Raw genomic sequence first — 20,575 nt, 5'->3', positions numbered from 1 at the left:
CACAGAAAATAGTATTAATTCATAACAATTCTAGAAAGCCATTAACACCTTAATTAAAAGACATCTAATAACCTCCTGCCACAACAGTCCAACTACACCATCACCTGCAAATTCATTAAGATGGCAATCAAAGTACTATATCAACAACATACACACCTCACAACATGTCCCTTAACAACTTACATAGGCATCTTTAACCTACAACAGTTCTCCACAATACAGAATAAAACTATGCTGCTAAAACTAAATCAACTACTCCCATTCCAGACAACATCACACTACAATTCCTGTATTCTATAGCCAATAGTATTGCATATTCAATAAGAATTATCATAAATAAATCTATACAAAAATGACATGTTTCTATACTATGGAAGCAGTTACATATAATGCCCATCTATAAGGGAGGCCAAGATTACAAAGTATCAGATTTCATTACTAGCTAAAATCCTAGAGGAATGAATTTTATAAATATTATTACTAACTCAACATGATTTTCATCTAGGGCACCATATAAATATTACTCATAACCTTCATAAAGACAACTAACTCTCATCTTGGCAAGAACTTAATACTTAACATGGACTCATAGGTACTTATGAGACTATTGATCCATGAGGATCATTAGAAGCCTGTTCATGCATTCCAAAGTTTTAGTCTTTGCATTTTAAATTCAAAACACCTACAGGTCCTTGTAATTTAAGTGCAAACAGCCAGAGCTTGGCAGACATTTACATGTTATCCCTATCCATAGGATGCCAAAAAAGTAAACTTGCGTTTTCCCATCCATTTATCCAGTTTACGCTGGAAGAGATTAACAGATGTACTTTGCTTTATGTAGAGCGGAAGATGATTTCAGAGAAGTGGCATTTTCTGTGATACATATCTGCCCCTCCTACAATCTATGAACCTATGTTCTATTTATGTTCATAGGTTCATAGGTTCATAGGTTCATACTAGGCTATCTGCCCAAGGGCATTTATAAGCCTAGCCCATAGTTATGTGGCTTTCGCCACCCCTTTAGTTTGAATAAAAACTATGCCTATCATTTTGCTGTGCCTCTGTCAAGCAGTGACACTGAAGTAATCCCTGGGGTATATCTGCAATCTCCCATCCATTGGTCAAGATTCCTCTTGAACAAGGCCAGAGAGGTGCTCTGCCTCACATGTACCGGGATTTTGTTCCACAGCATAGGGAGTCTCTGGGTGATGAATCTGTCCCTCCAGCATGTTCTATTTATAACCGTGTCAAGGTTTAAGTCTCCGCCCTTGTGGTTCTGAGGGATCTAGATTTTTTGAGGTGAAGCATATTCATCAAATCTGGGTTTGACATGGCCTTATATGTCAGGCACAGGTCACCTCTGAGCAAGTGGTATGAGACTGAATAGAGCTGGAGTTCTTTCAGTCGGGCAGCATAAGACATATTTTTGAGACCCTTTATCCTTTTGGTGAGGAACTTTTGGGGCCTTTCAAGCTGCAGCAGGTGTCTGGTCAGATACATTCCGAACGGGCATTGTACTCAATCATAGGTCTAATGAGTGATGAGTACAGGGGACGATGACCTCCCTTGATCTAGATGTGAATCCCTTCATGATCAGGTGGGCGATATAGAAGGTTTTCCTAACTACTTTAGCAACATGAGTGTCAAATGAAAGGCTACTGTCAACCTAGGTCCCCAGATCCCTGATGACTTTTTCTGTGCTCAGTGGATTGCCACCTATATGGTAGCTAGGGGTAACCTTGTTTTCCCGAAGGGTATGACTATGCATTTTTTGGCGTTTAACTTCAGGCCATGGCTCTGGCACCAGTTATCCGTTTCTGTGAGGCCCTTCTGGAGGATATCTGTGTCAGATGTGTTTTCGACTATGGCGCCCAGTTTGCAGTCATCTGCAAACTTTGTCAGCCATAACCCTCCTGTGTTTGCTTGTACTTCAGAAAAGTAGATGCCGAACAAGAGTGGACCCAGGACTGAGCCCTGTGGGACACCACTTGTGACAGGCTTTGAGTCTGACATGGCTCCAGCACCTCTGACCCTGTGGATTCTGTCACTTAGCCAATTTGCAACCCATCTTGTGATGTATGGGTTTACATTCAAGCTGATGAGTTTTTCGATGATACCTGAGTGGGGTATTGTGTCGAAGGCCTTTGCCAGGTCGAGGTAGGCTGTATGGACTGCCTTTCCCTCATCAATGGCCTTGGTGACTGTCTCGAAAAAGTCAACCAAGTTTAAGAGGCAGGATCTGCCTTTGACAAAGCCAAACTGGGTTGGATCCAAAGTCTGCAAGTTCCCTATGTCTTTATTTATGAGTTCCATTATGATCCTCTCCATGGCTTTGCAGATAAGGCTTGTCAAGCTAATGGGGTGGTAATTTCCAGGGTCTGTGGAGGCACCGCCCTTATGAAGTCGGACCACAGTCGCCGTGTGCCACTCCTTGGGTACGTATCCTGAGGTGAGGCTAAGATTAAACAGCTGTCCTAACTGTGGGTTTAATTCCTCGTTGAGTTCGTGAAGCACACAGCCGGGGACACCATCCGGTCCCATGGATGCTGTGTTTTTTGCCTTAGTGAGGGCAGTTCTCACCTGGGCGTTGGAGATGTCTGGGGGGCTAAAATCCTCTGGAATAGATATCTCTCCTTTTGGGGGGGAGGAGGGGGAGACGTTTGCACTGAACCTGTCAGCCAGTATGTTGGCAATGTGTGTAGGTTCAGTAATTTTCACATCATTTTGAACTAATTCTGAGCATATCTGGGAGTTTCCTCCTAGGTTTCTAACATAGCTAAAGAAGGCCTTATGATTGCAGAAGAGATTATGCTAGCACTGGACTTCCAGATGTGCAATTGGTCCAAAAGGATGAGATTGATTGAGGCTCTGTAAGCTAGGCAGATATCGCCTCTCAGTAGTCTATAAGATACCAAGAAGAGGGACAAGGCTTTGAGACAATCAATGCAACTTTTATGATTTAGGTCTTTGCGTTTCTTGGTGAGAAAGTATTGTGGTCATTTGAGCTGTGTCAAGTGTTTGGACAGGAACATATATTATACTTAACAATCAGCTAAATAAGTACTGAAGTATTGAATACAGTGAAATGATCACATCCCTTGACCTGGACGCTACCATTACTAATAAGCTGGGTAATAAAAAAAGCACGTTCTTACAATATTGTATAGATGGTGATTGAAGAACATCTTATTCTCTACATAGTTTCCCAGGTCCCTAACTACTGGATCAATTTTCAGGGCAGTGTTTTTGTTGTAATAGCTACAGAGGGCATCATGCTTGCTGAAGAGTACTATTATACATGTTTTGGCATTTAGCTTTATGCCATGGCTTTGACATCAGCAATGAGCAGCCAAGTGCTCTAGATTATGCAGAATGCTCTGCATTTACCATTGAATTAGTTAACTGCTCCACTGTTCTGCATAGAACAGTGATGGCTTCACTTCACAATTTTTAATTGGTTTGTATACCACATTTATAGCCAATCAGTATTATGGAATACAAACCAATCAAGTAACTGCTCTGAAGACAAAAGAAGCCAATGAGAAGTCACAAAAGTCAGCCAATCATGTGCCGGTACTAGTTTTCACCCCCACTGCAATGCCTTCAAATAGGCCTTACATGGGCACATAAAGATCAGCTTTTGGACCAGCAGGCTAGAATGATTTGTGAATCATGAGACTGTGTGCTTCTGAGTCAAGGATTTTTCATTGTAGACTGGCTAATCATGGTTTGAGGAGAATAGGAGCAGGACACAGGGACTAGAGGACAAGGCACTGAATGAAGAGTACTGCAACACATCAGGGTACAGTGACCGTATACCAGAGTCCAGACCTCAAAGTGCTAAAGGGCTGAGACTTGCTTTGTCTTCGTCACTTGGGCTGGGGATGGTCCTAGTGGTACTGTTGCTGGCCTGCTGACTGCTGTTGTTGCCTGGAAGCTATACTCTTGCCTTGGAATCTTGGATTATTTATTTTTTCATGATTCACCGCATTTGAGTGGTTGTGAATTTGTAGAGCTGCAGCTACTTCACTGCATGTATTGGGCAGAAGTAAGTGGGTAAATGCTCAATGTATAGTTCAGACAGGAGTAGGGCTTGTCTGCTAAATTGTCAGCTTTGGTTATTTATTCACCTTAGTTTTCTTATTTTATTTATGTATTGACTAGTCCCCGATTTTGACTCCTATGTTAGCTCTGTCCCTTTTACTCCCTCTTATAACTGGTGAATTTTGGATAAAAGATGAATTACACTTAAATGACAAAACTTATTTATAAACTTGTTACTGAAAATGTTTATTAAGTCAGATTATTCTGTCAGTGACTCAAATGAATAGTAATAATATTTTAAGTGTCTCTGATTGTCCCTAATTATGTCTGGATTTCTGCCTAAATGACTGAAGCTATGCATAATGAAGATGTTTTCCTATTTTTGTTTTTTCTGGATGATCATAGTGCAAATGAATTTTGATGCCCCAGTCTCTTTAATAATATTTTTATGATTTTCACTCACTGAATGATGATATTTGCTCTTTGGGAACAGGAGTGTTCAGAGGGAAATGTTTAAATAGAAAGAAAGGGACATTTTACAGAGATTAAGTTATAGCTGGCAAAATGTATATGTCTTGTGATATAAATAACACGTTTTAAGAGTTACTGTACAATGTGAGGTCCTAAGGTGGCATGCAACCTCAAATGCATGAGGTATGTTTTAGCTAGTTTGCTGCTTTCGCAAACATACCTGGTACTATCCCTTGTAAGGCTTAACTCCACAAGATAATACTACTGTTAATTTGTGAACACATGTATGCATTTAGGTTCCTTTTATTTCTTACCTTCGAACACAACACAACAGTACGGTCCCCTTTTTTCATTTACTTATTTTCTAGGTTGAACTGTGTGCTCTTTTAACACAGCCTGTCTGGACTGGGCAGATTAACATTATAAAGACTGATGATCAGCTTCTATTATATCAAAAGTAACCTTTTAGTCTGTCCATTCGACAAGTAACCCTCAGCAGATAGCTTGGTAGCCATCTTTAATAACAAAAGCCATTAAATGTCACTATTTGTAAAGGAGATAAAACAATCAAAACTAGTACAGACTGCAGTCTACAATGCAACATTTACTGCACAAACACACACACACACACACACACACACACACACACACACACACACACACACACACACAAAAACCACACATTGGCTGCAGATGATTGTCACTATTAAAGTGACACCCCAACCCTATGTGCAAAATGGGAATAGGTTGTGGATGGAGGTTTTTCCCTGGGTAATGACAAGTGATAGACTTCTTTACTCCAGAAAATATTTATTAAGTCACATTCTCTTATTCTGTCAGTGTCTCAGGTTAATAAATACAATATTTTAAATGTCTCTGATTGCCCCTTTTTGTGGATCTGTGCCTGATTTGTTGAGAGCTATGCATCGTGCCTTTAGGTGAAAAGGTGGTGCATGTCATTTAATAATGACGAGTTCTAGACTTCGTTTACTGCAGAAGGTGGTAAGTGATTTGCATTCTCTTATTCTGTCAGTGCCTCTTGTTAATACTAACAATATTTTAAAGGTGTCCTTGATTAATTCTGGATTTCTCCCTAATTCTGCTCTGGTTTGTCCCTGAATGGTTGAGTTAACAGATTTATCTGGGAGAAGATGTGGGGGTGTTGGAAAAGCATTACTGAATGTGATACGACAACATGGAAGTGATTTCATACAGTTTCCCTGTACAGAGGGCAGAGCTGCAAATATGAAGGATTTCTACCCTAGCAAGGTCACCACAGCCACATACAGGTGAGGAGTCAGAGAGGAAACCACCAGCCTCTGTGGCTGTAGGTAGATATAGGTGTACACAGTCTAAGAACAAAGTAATGGCAGATCTTTACCTACTGTTTCTTGCTAATGCAACTAAGTATAAGGTGTGTGATATAAGGTTGTGTTTGTAACAGTCGCACACAAATCAATATTTAGTCCAAAACAAGGAATATCAAATAAGTTGTTTACAGTGGAAATACCAGGAAGACCACATAACTGCAAGAGCAAAACACTTGAAACCCAACTTTGCTGTGGAAACACACAAATAGTACTTGGCTCCCTACCCTCAAAACAACAGGAAAATGACAATTTCTACAATCTAAGGAATAACACATAATTCACCTATTTTGAATGCTTTCCACACAATTATCACATAATGTGTACACACTTACAACACAAAAATCAGTTGTATACAATTACCAGTCACCTCTCACTGTGGTCAGCACACCCCTGGTGGTGTCTATGGGCCACCTTAGAAGCATTACATCCCTGTGTTATTGACAATATAGTACTTTACATTTCCATGGAATAAGATAGAAAACACTGTAAGATGAGTCAGTTTTAACAATAACACTTGTAATGACAGTTAATAAGGCTCTCTATCTCTCAATGTCAATGCATGGCAAAAATGCCCGTATCAAGAAGTGTAAGAAGTGCATGCAGATATCAATGTAATCCCCTAATGCATATACTTAACAGTTTTTTTGTAATGTGAACAAATCTAGCATGTACCATCATAGCTTTGCAACATCAGAAGTCTTCTGTGCAGATAAATCAAAAGGAATATCAATCCTCTGTGTTCTACAAATACACAAGTCCTCTCACCTTCAAGTCCCCTAGCTACATGGTTACCTTGTTATGGTGTAGGTTCAGGCCTCTGAGCATGGTGAAGATGCAAATGAGGTGTGTACTCATTAGATTTGCTGAATCCCATACTTTTGGCTCTGTGTAGCATATGTAAACATAGTGTAGGCACTTCCTCAATATTTGTTGCTAATGGATTGCAACTGTAAATACTTACTGGGAGGGAGAAGGAATACACAGCAATTCCGACTTCTTACCTGCAGTGGGGGTTTCAGCCAGGATACACTTACAAAGTGTGTAAGAAATTATAGCAAGCTCTGAAATTGAAGTGAGTAGCTCACATTTCTTAATTTTAGTGCACTAATAGCCAAACTCTTCTGCCTTTAATGAAAACTGTATTTTCCTGTCATATAATATTGTCATACATTTTAAGGACAATGATACAAAATGCCATATAGACTGCATATCTGAGAGTATAGTACACATAAGAAAACAATGAACACAATATAAAGAGAAGACAAAGCGGCACTGGTGCAAACAATATTCATAAATAGTTGTGTGATCATTCATTGCCCTAACTATGCAAGCAACATTTGTACAAACAATTGATATATGTCTTTAAAATATTGTGATGGAAATTGGACTTGTTTATATGCATACTTATTTAATTCCTGTTACAAAGCTGTTTCTGTTGCAAAGAGAGATAAGACACCCATACTGTGTTCTGTAGGTTCAGTAGTCTGATAGCTCAAATCCAGAATTGTGTAGAAATGTGTAATGTGTGTTAAAATGTATTTTGTAATGTTTTTCTTATTTTATATAATATTAATATTTGTGCTGTGCATGACATAGTGCAAACGAGGTAAAATGCATAAATGCATAAAATGTAATGTTAAGTTACTTGTATGATAAAGAATGTATAAATAACCACTGTGAAATATGTGTGTGTGTGTGTGTGTGTGTGTGTGTGTATGTAGCACACCTGGTAAACATGATGAACCGCACAGTATATTGTACCTTTAGATCATGGTTCAAGTCCCACAGCTATCTTTTAATACGGAAACCTAATAAACAGTTGTTACCAGAGTAATGCATGTTTAACTTTGCTTGTCACATATGCATGTCACTTACCTTCATGTAAACATGGTCTAATGGACCAGACAGCAAGCAGATATTGCAATTTCATGAAGGATACAAAGTTACCTGTTTTGTTTTCCATTGTGCAAACCCTCTAAGTGGAGTTGTGTGATGGTCAGCAACACCTACAGGTCTAGAACACCTATAGACAGGAAGCAGACAGTAGTCAATTTCAAAACCGATACATTGTATCATGCTTGGTTTGCCACTGTGCAAACATGCTAAGTGGCGTTACGTGGTGGGCAGCACAGATATATAGTAATGAATGTGTATATAGTTGCTGCCTAGTTGTTCCTGCATCAGTAGTTGTAAGTTAAGGGTTATAGTGCGCGTGAGCCTGGGTTCTAATCCAGCTAAGGCCAAACTTTTCTTACTGATGCTACACTTCATATAAAAATTAACAGTAGGAAAATACATACACATAGGAATTACTATCTATAGCAGGTGCATTGAGCATACACAGGATATCAGATATATATTGCATGTATAACTGTGTGTATCAGTACAATTATGGTTCTACAAATACACCTTTATTATCTGAACTTTCATGTCACACACATTCATAGTTAAACACTCAACTATTTAATACATATGTATGACTGGTGTGCAGGTCTGACAAACAAGGTCTCAGTTGCAATGAGCACTCTGCACAGTAATGACTGTAAAAAATAGACTTGTAGCCCAATCTTCCCTGTCACAACTGGTATAAGTTAATTCTCCAAATACAGATGAGCTAGGGTTCTAATCTAGTACAGTCCCAATTTTATTATTGCTTGTCCACTTGATTTTAAAAAATTATAAAACAATGTAAACATACAAATAATTATAAATAACAATAATTCCTGCACATTTTTATATTGCTTTCCCTTTTTTCTTCCCCTGCTTGCCCTTCGTTTCATCACTTTCCTATCTACCCCATTTCACACTTTTAATCTGGTAAAAAAGAAGCAGATAGTTGAAGAAGAATAAAGGCACTTATATTAAAAATTTAATTTAGAAAACTATTTTATTTAGCCTGATGACTGTATCAGTATGAAACTCCATACATGTACTGTTAACATAAATCACTTGTGTCCTGTTTGTTTATATACAGTACTTCACTATAGTGATTTCGTTTCACATTTGAAATAATTATCAGATGAAATTATTTAATTACATCATGCGTACATACTTAAAATGATTAGATAGACCAGAATTTGAACCCTGTAACATCTGGGCTCAAAATAAGAGCTCAGAGCTCTTCCACCTGCTGACACAGAGTCAGCTAGGTGCAGGTGTGTTTATTATACTCAGTACTGTCCAAAGTGCTGACTTCCCCACCTCTCCTTGTTGCATGTTTGCACTGAGTAAAGTAAAGCAACAGAACTCTTATAATTTTATTAGTGAAGCAGAGACTCATGTTTGATTGTCAGATAATGATATACAAATGGGAAAGTAGTATAAATACTGTTTTAGGTTATACAATTTATGACACAACATTTCTAATATGAACTAGTTATGAATCCCATAGTATCTGCTATCTGTGCCTACCGTAGCCAGTATAAATAAACATTTCTCAAGTTCAAACAGAAGTCCTTAAATGCATATCTCGCATGCTGAAACACTTTGCCATTGATCATGCAAACCAGCTACTTGGCAAAGAGCAAAGGAAATGCGTATCTCGCATGCTGAAACACTTTGCCATTGATCATGCAAACCAGCTACTTGGCAAAGAGCAAAGGAAAGTGCCTTATTAGCATGTATTAATTATGTTTACTGCATAGTTAGTCTTCATCCCACTAAAGTCCATCTAAAAACACAACCGAAGGGAAGTAAATTTGTTATAACTGAACACATATTTACACTGTAGCCATGTGTTACCTGCACCCATGCACTTGAAACTTGGTATCTCATTACTTGTTCCCAGATAATCAACTACAACATGGAAATAAACACAAAAATGCATTGTTACATACCAAGTACACCTTTATAATGACAATACACATTAACATTCAGATTATCTTATACTTGTATTAATGTGGACAGCAATTCTTCACAAATATGAACACACAAATATCACAAAAATGTGTGTGCCTGTATGTGACAATTTAAGTGTGCAATGCACACAACATACTGGGAAAAAACAGAAAATATCTCATTTCTACTACATGCATTCCTGTCAGCTGTTTGCATATAGTTTGTAAAGCTGTCTCTTAAAGTATACCTGGACATTAGAAACACAACAGAAAATACTATCTCCACACTTTGCACACCACTCTCATAGCAGGATATGTCAAACAGATCATATAATGATGTTGGCATCATCTATAAAGACAAGTCTGACAAGGCAAATACTTACATCAGTGGTGTTGCAATCACCACATATTGTGTTTTGCAAATGAGAACAAAATAATTACATGTGTGATAAATTAGCACAGCAGCCACATTATGTATGTGTCTCTATGTATGCATAAGTGTGTGTGTGCATAGTCAAAGGAACACTAGTCTGTATCCTCTCATCAATCCAGTACCATGCTGAACTTTAATATCTTGAAAGTCGCACATGGCTACCCATGTATTCCATTCAGGCCTTCCAACATTATATCCCAAACATCCAATGATGATGTCATTCACTAAACATTGTCCAGCTGCACAGCAAAAGTTAGACTTGTGCTGTGGTACTTACATTAAACACAGTGTTCTCTAGTCACTGTAATTAGTTAGATGGGGTTTCTAATATCACTGTAGTCAGCTTGTGTGTGTGTACGCTCATAAGAGTGTAACTGTGTTTCTTACAGTCCCATGGAGTACATCTAGTTTGATAGCTGTACATGCCTACACATCCCTATCATTCATGCCTCCTAACATCCATTGATGATGCCATCCACTATAAATTGTCCAGTGGCATTATAAAAGTAAGACTTGTGTTGTGGTACTTGCATTAAATATTGAGTTCTCTAGCTGGTGTACTTAGATAGGTAGGGGTTTTATTCTCAGTGTGGTCAATTGGTGTGTGTGTGTTTACTTGGTTGACATTTGAGAGAGCATTTTCCTCCAGCATGTGAGACACTGCTATTACCATTTTCTTCTTACCAGACATGGCTGATGTCATCAGCTATAAAGTGCTGTTTGGCACTACAATAGCCAGACTTGTGCTATAGCACTTGCCTTAAGTCTTGTGCTTCATAAATAGTGAGGTAATGGCTCTAGTCTCACTGTGTTCAATTAGTATATGTGTGTGTTCACTTGGTTGATATTTAAAAAAGCCTTTTACACCAGCATGTGAGACACTGTTATTGCCATCTTCCTCTCACCAGACACTGCTGATGTCATCAGCTATAAAGTGTTGTCAGACGCTACAAAAGACAGATTTGTGCTGTGGAACTTGCGCTAAGTCTTGTGCTTTCTAAATAGGTAGGGGTTCTATTCTTACTGAAGTTAGCTGTGTGTGTATTCAACAGACACTATGTTGACAATTTTGCAAAGATATTTGAGTCCATAGCTATGTCAGACCCTCCTCTGAATATCTTGTTGCAGCATACACTGATGATGTCAACCTGTATAACATGCACTTTGACAATTTTCAAGACAAACCAGTGCTATAATGATACCATTAACTTTTGTGTTTTCATGCCACTTTACCTACACATATAGGGGTTCCAATATGACAGCAGGCAACTTGAGCATCTATACATACAGATATCACTTTTAAGATGAATTTTCAGGGTTGTGACTTCACATACATGCCCTACACTCCTCCCATGTTCTCCTCAACATACAGTGATGCTATCATACTCCATAAAGTGCAATGTGACAGTGTTACAGTCAGATATATGGGATGTTGCTACTGTGACATTGCATGCCATTCATCTTCTATACCTATACAGGTGTAATGTTCAAATTAGCCCCAGCCTACTACTGTGTGTGTGTGGGGAGGGTTGGTGGAACATTATGGTCATTGTATGATCTTTGGAATCATTCTTCATTTCACTACCACTTGGGGAACCTTTCACATAGCCCCATGCATGCACCATCCTCCTTTTCCTCTGGTCACATGACATCCTTATGGCAAAGGAGTGGAATATGTCTTTGTGTCAAATATGCATACACACATCATGAAACAGAAAGAACCCTTTCATTAGCCTCCTCAAGCTATCTCCAGACCAATGCATGTGTGATTGCTAATTCTGTCATGGTGTGGTCCACATGTCCCATATAGACAGTGGCAGGATGTAATGAAACCCAACAAATATACACATATGCACAGTATTCTTACTATCTTCCATAATATAGAAATAAGAATATTTTACAGGATCTAAGAATGTCTAGAATATCATGTGATGTTGGCCATTAGCCTAATAACCCTAATGACCCTATGAACAGTTGATACATCAATGTTTCTGTCATTGACGTGTGCTATATTGAGGTGTAGATATACAGTTTGGCTGCAAGAGGGTATTATGCTCTACAAAGCTAATGTATTGATGGCCATTGCCATCACTGCATTGCATGCACCTTGTATAACAGCCTTAGTAATATGCTTCCTGAAATCTGTTGACATGGTATGATAATGCCTTTATGTATATTGTTGGCTTATTAGCACATGTGTTGTAGAGGAAGAGCTCACCCTTCTACACAGTTCACATTCTGCCATCACTGTGACACTTGCAGTATGCTATAGGTGTGCATGTGTCTACATACCATCACTGAATGTTCTGTGACAGCCATCAATATAAATTCATATTGATTAAATGGTCATAAAGGTCATGTTTCATACACATGTTGGTATGCTGTGATATACACAACAAATAAATCACATGTTTGAATTCAATTGCAACATTGTGGAATTCTTTGTATATGCAGTTGTGTTGCTATTCCCAAGGATTATTGATGTGGTCAGCAGCACCATTGTCTGACTATTACTATGTGTATTAGGAAATGTTCTGCATGAGCCACAAACAACCAGTCTGTAATGTGCCCTGGTATGGCATCACGGTAATCAAACACAGCTTGCTCATGAAACACATATAGGCATATATCGTGCAATCGATGTAAGTATGTCACCCTGGTATAGTTGTATGACTGTACATATAGTATCAGTGTGTGGAATGTGATGAATGGCCAAGGTTGTATTTGGAGGTCTTTTCACAAATCATTTATTCTAATACATGTGAAGTGTTAAGGGGAATACACATCTATGCACAGATATGTGTATGGATGCCAACATACAAACTCACATGGAGAAAATTGACAATCTGCTAGATGACAGTTTGTCTTAAACGCCACCACCCTATTGCCACTGGCCATCAGCTAAAGTATGCATGCAAACATTACTCAGTTTTTATTCTAAGGAGGGCAATTGATATGTATGTTTTACACAGCTAATAATACAGAATCAAAGGGCCCTGACAACATCACAGGATACCTATAGGGTGACTCAAAACATGACATGACCTACCACATACAGCTGGATCCATACTTCACCACAGACTCCAGATAGACAATGTTCCTGTAGAAGGGTGTAAATTGACATGTATCTTTCTGACTGGGGGTGCCCTTCATCTGATGCATGGAATTATAGACCTACCCTGCCTCTCCACATCTGTGAGGTGCACCAATGAGTGATCATGGAATGTCTCTAAAATGGCACAGGTAATCTCCCGACTGTGTTCAAAACCAATATATGATTTATTCAGGCTACATCATGTCTGTTACATTTCTTCAATATCCTAAAGTTGTTCAACAAGGACATATATGATGACAACACTATTGTCCTGCATAACTTGACCTGGCCAAGGCATGCAACTCAAATCCATACTTGGGTATTACTGAGAAATTGTCACAAGTGGCCATAAACACCTACATTACCATTTTGGTAAAGCACTGGATCACATACATGAGGGATAAATATGTTAAAGTGTGTGAAGTGACCTATATCTACAGTCCAGTGGGCAAGTCCATACCACAGGACTCTATGCTAAGCCCTTTACTGTTCATATTGTAAGTTTCAGACATCAAGACTGACTTATACATCCTTTGTCCAACCAGCTTTGTGGATGACTGCAAAATGTGGACAATCACTGAATCCCAGTGTGCTATTGGTATAATGCAGAGAGTATCAACACACATGAAGGATTGTTGCCACAACCGAGGACATACAGTAGATGAACAGATATCATTGTGGGATTAGTTTTGTTATTAAATCAACTACACAAGATAATAATAATACAGACAGGACACTCTTATGAGCAGACCAAGTGTTGTGTGACCTGTGCATTCAGGTACATCTAATGTGGGATGTGCACTAGCACGTGCCCACAGTGGTGAGCACTGCCTTGCATGTAACACAATTCCTGAGTAGGTATGGAACATCCACATCAAAGGGCATTATAATTCCATACTTCTCTGCCCTCATCACAGAAATAGAGTACAATGCAACCTTTTTCATGTACCTTCCAACACATTTTCCAGGGATGACTTACTCAAGTGTGCCATATTTGCCACAGTGAGCTCCCACATATCTTACCAGTCATAGCTAAGTAGTCTTTTGATGGTGCAGAACCCCCTTCAAGGTGTTACAAGATGCATGTGTGATATGTGTTCCTATGAGGCACACAGTAAATACACAGCTGATTGACATCATTGATGGCATGGGTTACATTTGTGAAAGTGTGGACTGTGACATATATATGGCATGCATACCTGTCAACTAGGACTGCTTGTAGTTTCAAATACAGGTGTAACAGTGTCCCTCCTAACACCTCCAAAAGATGTTAATTTTTGAGGAAGGTGTGCTTGATTTCCATCTTAGATTGCTGACAAAACATGACAGTTGTAAAGTGTGTTCATGTGGATCCATCTATAGTCACTCACAATCACAAATTTTATGTAAGTGACAAAGATTAATGGTGGCATTATTCTGATATTGTTCATGACTGTGTGTGCTTCTATTATTTTCCATGAGCCTGTAACTATGTATCCCACTTGATTGAGACCTGTGTTGACATTACATTCATATTCAGGCAACTCATTTTGCACATCATCACAATATATACCTACCTAAAGTCCATAAACCACCCTTGATATATATCCTGTCCATTGTTCATGTCAGGATGCTTATATCATGAACAATCCTCTCCACTGATATGTCACCTTGTGTGACATTCACATAATAATTAATAACTGTGTGATGATATGCGTATACTCGGAGGTGTACACAGCTGTATGTACTGTGTCTTGTAGATATCTCATTAGTGCTCATGCTACAGTTGTCTTGTCTTTGTAGTGTACGTACATTATCATGCCCTCACCAGCTGTAAATTACCATCTTCACTTGTCCTCTGCCCCTTCCTTCATTCCTACTATTCATGTGTGTGGACCTTTTCATTACACACACTTCCACAGCCTAGTATATTTATAATGCAGTCTATGTACCCTTGATGATCACCACCAAACCTTTATTTCAGTATGCCTAACATGTTTGTACTGTACTTTTCACTGACTGCACTTTCTTATAATGTGTTAGAAATGTATTCCTTGCCTTAAATTAAGCCCTGGTGGTCATTGTGGCTATCCATGCAATCTTGCAGACATAGTTTGCCCATAGGTAAACAAGTTTGTATGTTTACAGGTGTTTGTGTTGTTTTACACGGTTTCCTGGCAAGCAACACTGTTGCTGGCCATAAAATCACATGTATTTGTGTAAGTGCGATGCATGGCATTCCTATGCAATTAACGCTGCTGCTCATCACGTCAACACGTAACCTCCATGTAGGGTTTGCGCTAAGCCTACATAAAGTTTATTGAAACCTCCAGGGAAGATTACGCAGATCCACTTGTGCATCGCTGCAAGCATACAAGATACCTGCATATTTTCTTTATATGTATAACTGAATGGATCTTTCTGTTGCAGCTAAAGTGTGATAGTTGGATTTTAAAGTAGGATATTAGGATTCCTTGTTTCACAAATATCCCTTGTTGAATTATGGTATGTCCACCTTTGTGCTTTGTCTTTAGTCATAACCATTCCAAGTCAGACCTGACAAGTAAAAGTTTCATGTTTGTTCATATTTATGTCCAAATTGTCTCATGTTAAGTCTTGTCAGTTTGACATTCTCTGTAAAAGTACTGAGGGACATTGTTTGTTTTCTGTTTTAGACTCTAAACTAGGTACCTTTGCCAGGTATAGACCAATTTGTGTAGGGCAGGGCTGTAAGACATCTGAGGTGGTGACAGGGAACTGAAGTACAGGTGGTACTGACATGATGATGTATGTAGTTTATAAATTCATTGCTACCGCTCAGGTACATTGTGTTTCCCGTAGGTACATTTCACGCATCATTTTGCAGAAGTATTCTGAAAGTACATTTGTTAAGCTGGATTTGTCCATCTTTAACATGGATTTCAAAATAGAATCAAGGGTGTTGTTTTGAGCATACTGCAAATGTCATCTCTGCAATGAAAATCATACTGTCCCTTCTGCAACAATGGTTAAGTGGGCAAGTGAGCATCAGAGGATTTCAAGTGTTGTCATGGAAGTAAGGGAGTGCCAAACCTTCAACAAGCTGAAGTACACTTAACCTGATCATGCAGGTCTTTATGGTCAGCAAAAGCAGCAGAGATGAACAGGAGGGGATGGTGCAGAGGCAGAAAACTTCCAGTGATGTGGGTAGCCTAGGGGACAGTTGACCATTTCTTTGATTTGAGGAGACAGTTGTGCTGTTTTTTTTCAGTATAACCACCATTTCATTGTCTTTATTAATTAACACCATGCTTTTACAAACCTGCTAGATGCAGACTGCCTGGATCACAATGAAGAGAGAGATATGGATACAGATATCCGTCCAAAGAAGAGAAGTAGAAAAAAAATTCAGCCAAGCTGGGCAAGTGCTATAGACTGACTTTCCATGAGTAGGTGTGGAGTAAAATATACTTTCTGCAAGACCTGCTGCACCAGTTTCACAGCTCATCATGGTGCATGACATGATCTGCAGCAACGTGCCAACAGGGAGAAGCACAATATAGAATTGCAAACATACAGCTGGGAGGACTATGGCAGACTTCTTTGGACTGCAGAGTTTAACAAATACAAAGTTAATTGAGACAGAGGTTGGTTTTTTGTCACTTCTTGCTAAACACGTCTTGTCATTTGCAGCAGAACAGATGTCCTGAAATTTATGAAGAAATGTGGAGAGGATCAAGATGTTCTCAAGAAAATGACACATGGAGCAACAAAGGCAGCCTGCATTGTATGGAACATTCTGGAATGTGGAGAGGATCAAGATGTTATCAGGAAAATGACATTTGGAGCAACAAAGGCAGCCTGCATTGTACAGAATGTTCTGGAACATTGAGAGGATCAAGATGTTATCAGGAAAATGACAAGTGGAGCAACAAAGGCAGCCTGCATTGCATGGGATGTTCTGGGGCATCATTACAAGAAAGGCTCTGGTGCCAGAAATCACCATTCTATGTGTATATGGGTCTAAGCACAGACATGGATAATGTCAAACTTATGCTGATCTTTGTTGATTACCTCAATGAAAAGACAGACAAAAGTATAATACCATTCCTTCATATGCCAGAATGTGTTTCAGGAACTAGGTAAGTATTGTTTAATGCTTTAATGTCCACTCTGACAGAATTTACCATTCCAGTTTTCAACCCTGTGGGCTTTTCTTCAGGCAATACTACCTCAGTGATTGGAAAACACTATTCTGTGCTATCTTGTTTAAAGGAGGTGAAGCCCACCATTGTAAACATGGAGTGTCTGTACTACCTGGCAGATATATATAGTAAGGCTGGTGAAAAAGCACTACATTCACCAGTTAAAGAACTCAAATCTGATGTGTAGTGTCATTTCAGTTTCAGTGCACAAAGACAACTAAAAGTACAATAATTTGCTTTTTTCATAGACACTGACCCCCTCAAGTGTACTAGGCATACACCTACTAGATGGCAGAATCTTGGGAAGGTCATTAGCATTGGCCTGGACATGTGGCCAGCCCCAAATTCATATTTTTCATTTGCAGAGCTATGGTCTGCTAAAATTAACTTTATTTGTAACCACCTGCAGAGTCACAATTTTTGTATGATCTTTATGTTTCTCAAGTATGCATGGGAATCTTTACTGGAGTTCAACATTTACCTTCAGAGCTGAGAAAGCCAGCTACTGAAACTGCATACTACTGTTCATAAACTCCTGCAGCAGTATGCTGGCAGACTCCTGAGACCTACAGCTACTGATGCTGCATGTCACTGTTCATAAATTCATACAGCAGTATGTTGGCAAACTCCTGAGACCTACAACTACTGACACTGCATGCCACTAATCATAAACTCTTGCAACAGTATGCTGGCAGACTCCTGAGACTTGCAGCTACTGACACTATATGCCACTGTTCATAAACTCCTGCAGCAGTATGCTGGCATACTTCTGAGACCTACAGCTACTGACACTTCATGCCACTGTTCATAAACTTCTGCAGCAGTATGCTGGGAGACTCCTGAGACATGCAGCTACTGACACTGCATGCTACTTTTCATAAACTCCGGCAGCAGTATGCTGGCAGACTTCTGAGACCTACAGCTACTGACACTTCATGCCACTGTTCATAAACTCATGCAGCAGTATGCTAGCAGACTTCTGAGACCTGCAGCTGCTGTCGGACATATCAGACACAGTGATGTTTCAGTGTTGATAGCAGCTCTGTTCTTCCAAACAGTGACCTAAGTATCGGCTGAGAGGCCAGAAAGTACACAAATAGCCATGAGGAGGAAATTGCTGGCATGGTTATAGATTTTAACATTTATAAGAAAAAAGTTAGAGCTTTTTATGCTACAGTGCTGCAGAAACTGCTTACCAAATTTCCCATGCAAGACCATTTAGTGAAAGACACTGCATTCCTTATTAATGCTGACAAAAATTGGACATATCTTCCAGACTTCTCAGGAATGTTACTTCCATCTGAGTGCCTGTGGAAGTGATTCTGAGGGTTAACAATTAATTGATGAGTTTACCCAGTATCAGACTGAGGACACGGGAAACCAGACAGGTCCAGAAGATGGACCCCAATCATGTGTGTCCAAGTACTGGGCACATTTTCTGAGGAACCTCTGCAGTAATGGAAAACTGTCACTTTAAAACAGTTGATGATGACTTACTTTGCCTGCCACATTCAAATGCAGAAATTGAAAGAGCTTTTAGCATGTTGCATAAAGTAAACACTGAATTGCATTGGTTTCTCAGAATAAAAACATTGAACTCTTTATTAACAATCAAAATGAATGAAAAACTGGACTGCTGTGATCTAAGCTACAAAACATGTCTTAGATACTACTAAAACAGCCATAGCAGCATACAGTAACTGTGTAAACAAGGCCTCTAAAGTATGATAGGATGCTGTTTGTTCATGCACTTAATGTGAAAATTAAATCACTTGTGTGAAATGTGACAGATCTGTTTAGAAAATGTAGTAAATGTTGGAAGTGGTATTAATGAGCATGTGATTTTAGTTTTGTTTCTGTATAGAAATGCTGTTTCATATTTAGTTACTTATGGTGTGGTTATGGTGGTTTTGTAGATTATAAAATAAAAGTTTTGGTTTTGAACCACAAGCATGTGTCTTATTAAATGTTACAAATGTATAGGAGTCAGTAACTTAATACATCTGGCAGAAAGCCCACTTCAACCAGGGCTCATAGAAATTGTGTGTTTTTGTGCAGTGCAAAAATGGGGTGTTCCACATTTTGGCTGTTTGTCAAACATAGGGTCTATGCCCCACACTAGCCGCTTAAGAGGTTGAGACCTATGCTCCACTTATTTGTCTGGGAAAAGCCCTCTTGGGGGATTTGGGTTTCGTCTGGAGAGTTTACGATAGCACTAAGTCTGCATTCATCTGCAGACTTGGTCAGCCATAACCCCTTAACATTAGCTTAGAGTTCTGAAAAGTAAATGCCTAAGAGGAATGTACCAAGGACTGAACTCTGACGTACACCAGTAGTGACAAGTCTTCAGAAGATGTAGCACCACCCACACTAATAACCTGGGTTCTAACAGAAGGCCAGTTTGCTATCCAGTGAATTACATAGGGATTTACATTTAGATAATTGAGCTTATCAACTATACTTGAATGTGGGGTGGTGTTAAATATCTTTGCGAGGTCTAGATATGCAGTCATCATTATCATGATCATCATCATCATCATCAGCCCCCTTTTCCCATTTTTTTTTCTACATGGGGTCGGGGTATCGTGTTAACTGTTGCCAACTCTCTCAATTCAGTGTCACACTCCTGCGTTATTCAACACTCATGCCTGACTGTCGCAGATCTTCTTTCACACAATCCATCCACCTCTTTGCTGGACATCCTCACTTCTTCTTACCTTCTTCCTGTTTGTCCCAAATCTTCCTCACCAGATTGTCTTCTGCTTTTCTACACATGTGCTCAAACCACTGTAATCTGTTCTCTTTGATCTTTTCTGCAATTGGAGCTACTTTGGCTTCTGCTCTTATGTCCCCATTTCTTCATCTGTCCCACAGTGTGCATCCTACCACCTTTCTCAGGCACTTCATTTTCATCACCTCTAGCTTCTTCAACTGCTCTGCCTTTACTGCCCAGGTTTCTGTACCATACAGTAGTACGGGTCACACCACTGTCTTGTGCACTTTACTTTTCAGCTTCGTTGGCATTCTTCTGTCGTAGACTACACCTGAGACTCTATGCCAGTTGGCTGCAGCCTCTCTGATTCTAGCTTTGACCGCTTCATTCAGACTACCCTTCTCCTCAACCACCCCTCCCAGATACTTGAAGCTGTTTATCTGTTCTACTA

Source organism: Protopterus annectens, chromosome 4.part0 (genome assembly GCF_019279795.1).
Source record: "Protopterus annectens isolate FY-2018-M chromosome 4.part0, PAN1.0, whole genome shotgun sequence".
In the NCBI taxonomy this organism is placed as follows: domain Eukaryota; kingdom Metazoa; phylum Chordata; order Ceratodontiformes; family Protopteridae; genus Protopterus; species Protopterus annectens.
Note: the sequence above shows the minus strand (reverse complement) of the source record.